At 41.7% G+C, this 12,242-nt stretch overlaps 2 protein-coding genes and 1 pseudogene across 2 annotated transcripts in view; 1 reads left to right on the top strand and 2 right to left on the bottom strand.

Moving 5' to 3' along the window:
• MAP7D3 (MAP7 domain containing 3) overlaps positions 1-12,242 on the top strand; it is a 198,879-nt gene that overhangs the window by 17,702 nt on the left and 168,935 nt on the right. The gene's annotated exons all lie outside the window — the stretch shown is intronic.
• Positions 1-12,242, bottom strand: part of VGLL1 (vestigial like family member 1) — a 286,608-nt gene that overhangs the window by 230,400 nt on the left and 43,966 nt on the right. The gene's annotated exons all lie outside the window — the stretch shown is intronic.
• LOC138150574 (adhesion G-protein coupled receptor G4-like) lies at positions 3,716-9,632 on the bottom strand (annotated as a pseudogene).

The following is a 12,242-nucleotide window of genomic DNA, read 5'->3' as shown; positions in this document are numbered from 1 at the left end:
TGTGTGTGTGTGTGTGTGTGTGTGTGTGTGTGTGTGTGTGTGTGTGTAATTGAGAGAGTGGCCAATAAGCTCCCAGTCCTTATGAAGATCCACAATTATGCTCTGCCTGCTACAAACCTCCACTTCAGGGTATACACAGATATGTTATGACATTCTCCTTACTGGGTGGCAAAGAAGAAACTTGAGTAGCTACTGACAGACTGAAGAGTGATAGACTTCATAGGATACCTATAGAGAGAAACCTCAGATTCAACTGACCCAGAAATGATGTTTTTAAGCTCTATAGGTGATAAGGCCTGAAATTGTCTCCAGAGGTGAAGGACCAAAATTAGATGGTAGGTTTGTTAAAAATGTTACTCACAGTAACCATTATTGTTATAACCTTTTATCATCTTAAAGGGTTACAAAGTTGAGAGATGGATCCTACATCATTATAATACATAAAACCAACAACAGTTGACTGGAAAGAGCTGCCATTTTCTCAGGGAAGTCAGAGTCAGTAAGAGGCATCTCAAGTGTCCCATCAATGGAACAATTAAAGGGGATCATTAAGGTAACAGAGGCTCCCAAATCAGTTAACAAATGTCTAGCTCCAAAAAGTCATTTTGACTTTGTGGTCACAAGTTGCCTTGGGAAGTAAGGGAAAAGGAACAACCAAGAAAGAAATAACATGTATGTACTTAATAATTTAACTCCCCCCTCAAAAATGGAGAGTAGAAGACTTCTTTGTTCATAGGCATCACATTTGCAAAGGGAAAGGTAACTGAGTTGCCAAAAGTTATAGATAGGAAGCAAGAGAGAAATAAGGGGCACTGCAGTGGCTAGAGAGCATGGAGCCCAGAGTCAGGCAGACCTGAGTGCAAATCTGACCTCAGGTACTTCCTAAACTGTGTCCCTAGATAAGTCACTTCCTTATTAGCCTCAGTTTCCTCATCTGGAAAATGAGGTGTTTCTGAAAGAGATGACCCACGTGGTTCCTTCCAGTTCTCAGTCTATAGTCCTAGAATATTGGGGAAATGAGATTAAATAGCTAGTGATAGGGACTTGACCTGTGATTTCTTGAGTAAAGGGAGCTCTTGCTAAGGAATTGTCTTTACCAGTTTTCCTTCTCTGCAATTTATACGGAGTAGCCTAGATTACCAAGAGGTCAAGTGACTTGCCCAGAGTCACACAGCCAATAGAGGCCATCCTGGCTCTCCCCACTATACCACTGTGCTGGAGATTCATGGCAAAGCTTGAATGGGTTATTAGAGAATATTTTTTTCAAATGTGGATGGGGCATTTACAAAAACTGATCATGCTCCATGCCCCCAAAGAATTTATACATAAATGCAAGGACAAAAAAAACACCAGAAATTTTAAACATTTGTATAGACCATCACACAGAATAGTAATCCATAAAAGAAATGGGAGCAAAAAGAATCAGGCCTGCATGGAGACAAAAAATTGCTTAGAATGGCAAGGGGTGGGGTTGGGGTGGCACAGGTATATAATCCCTTCTGTTGGGGAGGCTGAGGCTGGTGGATGATTTGAGCTCTGGAGTTCTGAGTTGCAGTAGGCAAAGTGCCTACTGCATAAAGTCTGATCCCAACATGGTGGTTCTTGGAAGCAGGAGGCCACTAGACTGTCTAAAGAGGGGCTGCCTAAGTCAGATACAGAGTAGGCCAAAACTCCCATGCCAATCAACGGTGGGCACCTATGAGTAACTACAGCACTTACAGCCCAGGCTCCAACAAAAAAATGCTTAGATCAAAGACTAAATTATAGAAACAATTAAAAATTATATTGAAGATAATGACAATAATAAAAGAACACATTAAAATTTATGGGACACAGCAAAAGCAGTTCTTAGAGGCAAATCTATTTTCCTGTGCTCTTATAGGAAGAAAATAGGAGAGAATATTAATGAGTTGAGTTTGCAATTAAAAAGAAGAAAAATCAATAAAAATAACACTAAAATAAGCACAAAAGATGATAGAGCTCAATTTAGAGGAGAAATGAACAGAAGTGAGAGCCAGAACAACAAATTGAATAAATAAAACAACCGGTTTTTAAAAGATCCACAAAACTGATTAACAGTTAATTAAATCAAAAATTAGAGCCAAGGCAACCGAATTATCAAAACAAAAAGGGCAGAATCATATTGAATAATGAGGGAGAATTTAAAAAAGGATTTTAGAATATTGAATGCAATTATGCTAGAAAAACTGAGGATGCAAAAGAAATGGATGAGTGCATTAAATATATAAAGCATCCAAATTGGTAAAATGAGAAATAGATCATCTAAACAGAATAGTAACAGAAAAATAAATTGAACAGCATATTAATGAACTGCCATGTAAAAAGGAAGGAAAGAAACAAGCATTTATTAAGCGCCCAGTATGGGTGGGGCACTGTGCTCAGTTCTTCCTGACTCCAAGCCCAATGCTCTATCCACAGGGCCACCTAGCTGCTGATGTGCAAAGATAATAATAGCTAACATTTATATGGTGCCTATTATTGCTACGGAAGGCAGCTAGGTGGCGCTGCAGTGCTGGGCCTGCAGTCAGGAAGCCTCATCTTCCTGAGTTCAAATGTGGCCTCAGACACTTAGGAGCTGTGTGATGGTGAACGAGTCGCTTCACTCTGTTTGCCTCAGTTTCCTCATCTGTAAAATGAGATGGAGAAGGAAGTGGCAAACCAAGCCAGTGTCTCTGCCAAGAAAACCCCAAATGGGATCACAGAGAGTCAGACACAACTGAAACAACTGACCAACGACAAACTTGTCAGACACTTGTACTAAGCACTTTACAAAGATTCTCTCATTTGATCCTCACAACATGCCTGGGAGGTAGATGCTATTATGATCCCCATTTTACAGATGAGGAAACTGAGGGTGACAGAGGTGAACTGACTTGCCCAGGGTCACACAGCTAGTCCACTCTGGCACCACCTAGCTGCTGATATACAAAAATACACCAGGACCAAAATAAATAAAATTTATAAAGAACCAATACAAATTTATGTCCATACTCCAATAGCTAAGTGGTCAAAAGATATGAACAGAAAGAAGAAACATAAATTGTTAGCAGTCATGTTCAAAAATGTTCAAAATCTCTAATAAGGAGAATAATAAAAATCTAAGTAACTGAGATCCCACTTGACACCCATCAGGTGTGCCCTCCCAGTGTTAATAGACCTGTGAAGAGATCCAACATTTCTGCAAAACAATGTAGTCTTTCACATTTCAAAATCTTAGAAGTCAGGAAGAGAAATAAGAAGGGAATAACAGAATTTAATATTGAATGACACATTGGAAAATGCAATAAGGGTTACCTAAATTTATATTCCCTTTGACCCTATGTTTCCACTAAGTTTACAGAAAGATTACACAGAATCCCATAGTTATTAAGTGTCAGAACCAAGATCTTCTATCTCTGTGTCCAACATTCTATCCCACCATACTGCCTCTCAAACCCTCTTTCTTAGATGTGTTTGCCCCTTGCCCCAGCCCCTAACCCAGAATCCAGCTTTCACACCAGCTGGTTAGGAAATGTTCTCACATCAGGTGCTCTGCTTATCTCTTTAAAGAACTTATTTCTGTCTCAGTATTATATACCCCAGTATATTCTAGGGCTTAGATAAAGAGCTATTTACCCTGAAACACCCAACTCCCCCGACCTGCTTGTGTAATCACACATACATATTTCCTAAGGAGAAATAAATATTTAACCATTTACTCACAACAGTGCAGTTGGTCATCCGTTGAGGGGGTTATATCATTGAAATACCAATCATCTTCCTCTTAGTTCACCACATTTCCAGTGTAGCATTTATGAAAGTCTTAATTTTCCAGGATGTGATCCCACAGCTGAAAGTGGTACAAGCTGCCCACAGTGCCATGGGCCCCCGGATCTGGATGGCTTCCCTCATTCAGATGGAAATGTCCCAGGACCAAACTCCCATTGACCGTCATGTTCTGAGAGTTGCCCATTACTATCAGCAGCCTCGTCTTATTAAGGAACAGTTCTAGATTGCCTTTTACCCCATCCCATATCAGGCACATATTATGCCATTTAAAAAGAGAAAGGCTGTGGTTAACCAGAAACGTTTGGCCCAAGACATTTACTCTTAGCTGCCTGTAGTCTCCTTCCAGTCCAAGCTCCATATCTTCTGTGCCCAAGGAAGTATTTTTAGTCTTCAAGTTGGCATCCATCGGTGCCAAATCAATACAGGCTGTAAGTCGGATGAGTTTAGGAACGGGATGAGCCAGTCTTATGCATTGGTCACATCTTCCCTGGAAATCCATTCTTTTCCCTTTCAGGGAAGATGCATCTTTCCAAATGGGGAGAGAGGTGGGAGGAAATAGAAGGAGAGATGAGGGAAGAAGAAACATCAGTTTTCAGAATAGAACCATATCAAAATACATACATACCTGATAAAGAGAAAAAATAGAATTATGTTATATGGCCTATAACAACTATTTCTATAGGAATGCGCAATATGCGTTGTCCCAAACAAACATGAGAGGTTGGCAGCGCAAATGTGATTATCCCCATTTTATAGATGAAGAAACTGAGGCTTCCCGAAGGGAAATGACTTACTCAAGGTCTCACAGCTAGGAAGACTCAATGCTGGTATTGGAACTATGGTCTCTTGATTCTCAGGCCAGCACTCTGCCTTACCAGATACAATATGATTTAAATTAGGGTCCAACTTGTCACCTTTTGCAGGGGGAAGGGGGGTGGCGGGAGTGGTAGGAGTGGCGAGACAGCCAGACCTCTGTTCTCATCATGGTAGGACACTCCTGGTATGAAAGTTCCCTTTATCAGTACAGATGGGCATCTCATCTATCATCTACAATCTTAGAGAGTTAATGGGTCAATGAGTGGTTAAGTGACTTGACCAGTGTCCCAAACATGTGAGAGGCAAGATTTGAACCCAGGTCTTCTTAGCCATTACTTTATGCTGCCTCTCTTTTTTGTGTTCACAGCACCTGGTATCCCCAGGTGAGGTCCCATCTAAGTACTGAACCTGCCCACCCCTGCTTAGCTTCTGGGATCCTTCACAGCAATATGGCTGACAGCTGTAAATAACCCACAAGAGTAGATTATACAAAACTAAGTTTTGTTAAACTTTGAAATGTTCTCTTTTTTTGGCAGTAGATTTCCTTCCTAATTCTATTTTGCTGAGGCTAATATTAAAATGAGATTTGTGCTCCCTGAGTCCGTGCCATCTGGGCAATTTGGGGAAGTGGAGGGAAGCCAGGTGTAGATGAACAATCTGCTGCCAATAGTCCACACATATATTTTCAAAGTCACCATTTCTATTAGCTTAACTGCCTCCTCATATTCGTGTTGCAACAGCAATTACTCCTCGAACACAGCCTCCAAAGCCAAATGACGACATGATTGCTTCTGTTTTAGGATCTAGCTTCCTACCAGAATGCACCATGGGGGACCTAAAGGGTATGGGCTGCACCAGAGAATTGGAAGGGCTGGCCTCCAAGTCAAGTCTAGTCAGTAAGCATTTAGGAAGCACCTGCTGTGTTCCAGACACTGTGCTCTCAGGGGATACCCAGAAAGCAGCCTCTGTTCTCCAGGAGCTCGTCATCTAAGGAGGGGGGAAGACAACATTCAAGCAGCTATGTACATACAAGATGCATACAGGAGAAAGTAGAGGTGGTCTCAGAGGAAAGGCATGAGCATTAAAGGGGATGGAAAAAGTTTTCTTATACAAGGTGGGCTTCTAGCTGAGACTTGAAGCGAATCAGGAAACAGGAGAGGAGAGAGAGAATTCCAGGCAAGATGGGCAGTCTGTGAAAATGACCAGTAAGGAAATAGAGTGTTTTTGTGTGAGGAACAGTGAGGAGGCCAGAGTCACTGGATTGTAGAGTACGTAGAGGGGTGTAAAATGTAAGAAGGCTGGAAAAGTGGGAAAGGACCAGGTTATGAAAGGTTTTAAAAGCCAAACAGAGGATTTTATATCTCATCCTGGAGGCAATAGGAAGCCACTGGAGTTTATTGAGCAGGGGAGTGACATGCTTCTTTGCAATCCCAAGAGCTAGCAAATCAGCACTGTAAATTGACTCTTGCGATTGTCTCTGCATTGGTTACAACTTCCTCTGCCACCCTTCTAGTCCAGACTTCTCCCTTGAACAATAATCTCCATACTTCCATTTTGCCCCTCTCCAATCTATTACTCATACTATTGCTAGATTAATTTTAATAACATAGTTTTAGAGCTAGAAGGGACCTGTGAAGTCATGTAATCTACCCCCCCTTTTCAGATGAAAAATTTGAAGCCTGAAGAGGTTAAATAATTTGCCAAAGGGTGACATCAATGTTAAGTGTCAGGGCCATCACTGGAACCCTGATCCTCTGACTCCACTGGGCTCCCACTGTGCCAATTTCCCTACTGTCCACCTCTGACCAATCACTTTGCTAATCCCATCCCTCCAAGGTCCCTGCATTACCTACTCTGGATTTGGAAGAGTATTGCACTTGGAGTCAGAAGACCTGGTTTTGAGTCCCAACTCCTCCACTTAACAGATGTATCACCTTGGATGAGTCACTTCCCCACTTTGGGCCTAATCATTTGTAAGATGATTGGAGACCAAAGGAACTTTAGAGGTCATAAGAGCATAGATTTAGAGTAGGAAGGCACCCTAAAGATCACCTACTCCGACATTCTGTGATTCTGTGAACAAGCTATTAACTCATTGGATCACTAGGCAGGTCCAGTGAAAACATTTAAGGCCCTTAACAAACTGATTTGAATCTACCTTACCAGCCTCATCTCAATGCCTCAGATGCTTCACTTCAGCCAAACAGAACTACCCAGGGTCTCTGGGATATTTCCTACCTCCATGCCTTTGACCAGGCTTTTCCCCGAGTCTTGAATGTGTCACATGAGCAAGCTACTTGCCTTTTGGGGGGAGGGGGGTTGGAGGACAATTGGGGTTAAGTGACTTGCCCAAAGTCACACAGCTAGTAAGTATGTTAAGTGTCTGAGGCCAGATTTGAACTCAGGTCCTCCTGACTTCAGGGCTGGTGCTCTATTTACTGCACCACCTAGCCGCCCCCAAACTACTTGCTTTTTAAGAAGCAAAGGGGATGAAGAGATGTTTTGAGTCCTGTTAAAAGACTCCCACTCTTGCATCCCCATCAGTCTGCAGTTTTCATCTGACTTGCTCTCTGGTTACTCTGTGCAAAACTATAACTAGGACAGGGAAATTTGGACTGAAATTTAGAGGAAATAACTGAGCTTAGTCAACAAGAATAATTCATTTAAATATGAAACCATTAGATGGCGTGCTTCTTTCCCCTATCCCAAATGAGCTCCTTCCCAGCCTGGTTCCATGCTGGAATCTCTATTGTGCCAGCCTCCCCAGCCACAACTTCCCAGTATTTAAGGGTCTCCCCGACAGAGCTGTATACTTGAGTGTCCCAAGGGCCAAGTTCCTCCACCCACAACGACTCAATTTGTTTTTCTTCTGTTCTGTTTTAGATATGGGCATTTGTTAGCATAAGGAACTCTGTCTCTACCAATATGGATAAGGCCCTTTTCTGCAACTTGGAGGCTTAGAACATTGCCAGGAGAACAGAGAAGTAAAGCTACTTGTCCAGGGTCACACAGCCAATATATGCCAGAAGTGGGATTTGAACCCAGGCCTTCTGAGCATCTCTCAGTTTCATTCTGCTCCACTGCCTCTCACTAACTTCCTCTTAACAAGTTAATTTGAAGGTATCTTTTATGCCCCAGTCACTCCTGTGGTCATTACTCTGGGCCCTAGAAGTATTCATTGTGCCTCTGTCTTTATGTACTCTATGCTTCCTTATCTCCCCTGACTCCAGCCTCTGACCTTTTCTTTGGTTCTGAGTTCTCTTTTCATAAGTGACCCCATACTTAGTCTCAGATTCCCCCACTTGGTCCTTTTTTTGAGTTTTGGAGGGGGGAAGGCAGGGCAATTGGGGTTAAGTGACTTGCCCAAGGTCACATAGCTACTAAGTGTTAAGTGTCTGAGGCTGGATTGGAACTCAGGTCCTCCTGACTCCAGAGCCAGTGCTCTATTCACTGAGCCTAGCCACCCCAACTTGTCCTTTTGACACTCAAGAGTATTTGCTTTGGATGCTAGTTACCAAGCCTCCTACCTCTTATCCAGAATTCTTTGAAAAGACAGGATTCTTCCTAGAGAAGGAAGGATAGAAGCTGAAGGCCAGATCAGTGGGGTGTGAGGCATCCAGTCTTTCAGAAGGCAACCCAGTGGCAACAAAATCCTGGCCTTGGGATCTCTTTTGACTCTTCTCAGAAAGGGCTCCTGCTAATTTTAGAGAAAGTCTTTGACCCAGGGCTAGAACATGCCCCCAAAATATTATAAAAGGAACCTGTCCCAGACACACACAAAATCATATTCATCTACACGGAGCCTTGTGTGGCGACTTGTATGTCATGTGTTATGAACATGGAATTTTGGCCATGCAACGTCAGGGAGATGGGAGATGGCCAATTGAAGGAAGGTTACAGGCAAGGTTTCTGAAAGGTACCCTGGAAATGGTACCCAAAGAGCAGCTGCGTAGAGTCAGTGTGAATGAGACTGCCATGATCACACTGGGTATATCTAAGAGAATATAGTCACTGGCTTCGCAGAACCTGGAGTGAACAGGATTTGTGTTGGCAAATGGCAATGGGGGAGGAGCCTGGGGCTCCAGCTCCACAATTATCAAGTCAGTAGTCCAACAGTTGACTCTGGGATGAGCTTTTGACCTAACCCTCACCTCACAAACTCAAAATATTCACTTTTTAACCTGCAATAGGAAAAGAAGAAGCTGGAGTTGCTTTGCTCTCATTGGGTAAGGCCTTCTCTAAGTGATCTACAGAGACTAGAAAACTCCCATTGACCCTCAGCTCATCCCAGCCCTGCCAACTTTCTTCTGGTCACTGCAGTAGACTAGGATGGTGGAAAGAGGTCAACACATGAGGAACTGAGTTCAAATCTTACCTCTCGTCATTACTTAACTACCTATGTGACCTTGGTCAAGTCACTGGGCATTAGTTTCCTCATCTAGAAAAAAGGGGGTTGGACAACATGGCCTCTGAGGTCCCTTCCAGCTCTGGATTTATGATCTCTTAACCTTCTGTGTTGTATGCCCCTAATAAAATATAAGCTCCCTGAGGGTAAGAACTATGACAATCTTGTATTTGTAGTCCTAACACCAGGCACAGAGTCTGACACTTAGTAGGTACTTAATAAATGCTCACTGATTGCTCATTATGCCTCTGGAAGGCCCCTTCTAGAGGCAATGTTGGGTAGAGGGTAGAGCATTTGACTTGGAGTAGAGAAGACGCTTGTGCAAATTCCACCCCAGATGCCTAGCAGCTGTGTGGACCATGGGTTAATCAGTTAATCTCTCTGGGCCTCAAGCAGCTCTGTCTGACATATATACTAAGTCACAGATGAGTTTCCTATGCTGATGAAATCACAGGTCTTTCACATCTCTTCATCTGACATATTAGGCATTTACATAGAAATCACCATAAAAATTCTTACCAGAAAAAAAATTCTTACCAGACAGGAAGGTAAAACAAGTCACAAGGATCAGTCCCCAAAGTCTCTTCTCAAGCCTCTGACATAGAAGGATCTGTGCTTTCATTATCTAAACCGGTATTCAAAATGTAAGGATGGTCTCTTCCTCTGGGTCTGAAACAGTCATTAAGTCATTAGCTGTTCCTCTAATTTCATACAAATAATTTTGCTAATTATTTATCATCAAATAATTATGATGTAATTGTAATTATGTAAGAATAGATTTTGTATGCAATATCATACAAAGGCAAGAGAGGAGCTCCATTCATCTCCCTAGGAACATGAAATTATCTGCATGAATACCCAGATCGTTGCTTGCTTTTGACCCTGTAGACCCCCCAGCACAGTCCAGCAGTGTTCAGCACTTCCTTTCTCCTCCAGTTTTTGCAGGTGTTTTTTAAGGACAAACTCCTGGAAGAACCCCTACTGCCAAGAGAAACTCACAAATAACTCCTATTCGGAAAGCAAAGTCCCCGTCTCCCTTATCACTTCCACCAGTTTCGCCATAATTAATTTGAACCCAGAATCAGTCATTGGAAAACAACTTTTCTAATTAAAAATTTTAGAAACTTTACCATCTTACCGAAACCCGCTGGAAAAGCTATGTCAACAATCCCACTGGTGTCTGCTTATTTTAAATAAAATGCATTTCGTGAGTGATTTTCTCTGGGAAAACATTTCTCTCCCTACCTTATATTTCTTCATGCTTGAAAGTGAAATCATCATCTGGATTTTGAGTTAATTGAATAACTTTAGATCGAACGTAATTTGCAAACCAAATGAGAAGCTAAAGGAGTTTTGGACTCGCTAAGAACTTATTGCTTTTTCATCGAGCTATGGGTGAGGAATCCCACTCAGCCTTTGCACATCAGCACCTCCCTCTGCAACTCAGACTTAGCAAGTTGCCTAATAATATGACATTTATAAAGTACTTTCAAGTTTACAGAGCACTTTATATACGTCATCCTCTTCCGCTTGCATACCAATCCTGTCAAATCATTTTATGGACGAGGAAACTGTCTCAGAGAGGTTAAGTGACTTGGCCATGGTCACAGAGTTAATATGTATCAGAGGCAGGATTTGAACCCAGGTTTTCATGGCTCCAAGTCCAGTATTCCACATATTTCACCATGAATCCTTACTATGGATTATGGATTCATGCCATTAACATGCCATTTTTTACTTTCCAAAGTGATTTATAGTTATTCTTATTGGAACAAATAAGTGCCTTCATGTAATCTACAATGATTATTTTCTTTTAAATTTTTTTTCTTATAAACTTCACGGTAATTTCAATAAAAACAGGCAGAATCAATAAAACCATATGACGAGGACTATTTCCATTTTTTTTTAAAGAATGTATAAACACATTAACAAAGTAAAACTTAAAATGTATTTGTTCTGTGGTCCTTTCCAATCTTTATTCAATGTAGTCTGTCTCTTCTTGCAATGACCCCAGGCAAGTTAAACACATTAAATGAATTGGCTGTTCTTTTAATTAGTCTTTATTCTTTTTGCATTCTTTCATTGAAGTTCTTGCAAGGATTTTCTCTAATTGGGAGTAAAGAGTGGTCTGAATGTTAGGGTGAGGTGCCAGTGGGGGTTAGGGGAGCCAAACACTTTAGTCCTTTACATTTCCTGTCCTTTTGGAGTGCCATTGGAAGGGGTTGGGGAACAAGTTAAGGATTCCCTTCCTAAGTGTCATTAAATACCACCCACTCACCAGGGAGTAGTGCTTTCCCCCAGAAATTAACTTGTGTTTACATTGTATATATCCTATATAAGCTTATGGTTGCATGGGTTTTTTCTCTCAATTGAATGGGAGCTCATTAAGGGGAGGACCATTTCAGTTCTTGTCTTTGTCTACTCAACCCCAAACACAGTGCTTGGCATATAGGCTTAGTAAATGTTTGTTGGTTGATTGATGGACTGCACCGAAAGGATTACCATTCAAATTTATGGTGTGGTATAGTGGAAAAATCAATACTCTACCGGTGTTGTAATATATCTCTTGGTTGTAAAATACTGTTGGCTAAAGAATTCAAAATTAGTATCACTCAGAGGACAATGGGGAAACCCATGGTCAGAGTGGACTGGCTGTAAGCATAAAACAAATAAGGAAATGCTGAAGAAAACCAGAGAGAGGGATGTCATCAAAGAAATGCATGGTTTATAATGAAGATAAAAGTGACCAGGGCTCCACCGATGCTCTCAGGATATCAGGAAAAATGGAGGAAGGACCTTAACATGTTAAGTAGATATCCTGTGGTGAAGTAGTGGGAGGACATGGATGGACAGGCAGGGGTAAGTTGCAGTTGGCATGAGTGGAGGGAATATTCACATTGATGAGATCACAGATCCATTGGACTATTATGAGAGCAATAGAAAGAGCATTTGATTAGGAATCAGACTTGGAGATCAGGAAATTTGCCTTCTAGCACCAGTTCTGTTGATGACCTCAGGTGTGTGATGGGGTAATTCATGGAACCTTTTCATCAATTCATCAATCAATCGACAATCATTTTCAAGCACCTATTAAGTGCTAGGCACTGGGCTGGACACTGGATATACAAAGGCAAAATCAAAACAGCCCCTGCCCTGAAAGAGCTTATGTTCTCATGGGGAAATCAACATTTATTTGTGTATGTAAAAAATATAGAAAGAAGTAGCTACAAGG

The sequence above is a fragment of the Petaurus breviceps genome, unplaced genomic scaffold (genome assembly GCF_028583685.1).
Source record: "Petaurus breviceps papuanus isolate PSGF00001 unplaced genomic scaffold, PetGlider_PUasm1.0 90881, whole genome shotgun sequence".
Lineage (NCBI taxonomy): Eukaryota > Metazoa > Chordata > Mammalia > Diprotodontia > Petauridae > Petaurus > Petaurus breviceps.
This window is presented reverse-complemented; position numbering and strand designations above follow the sequence as displayed.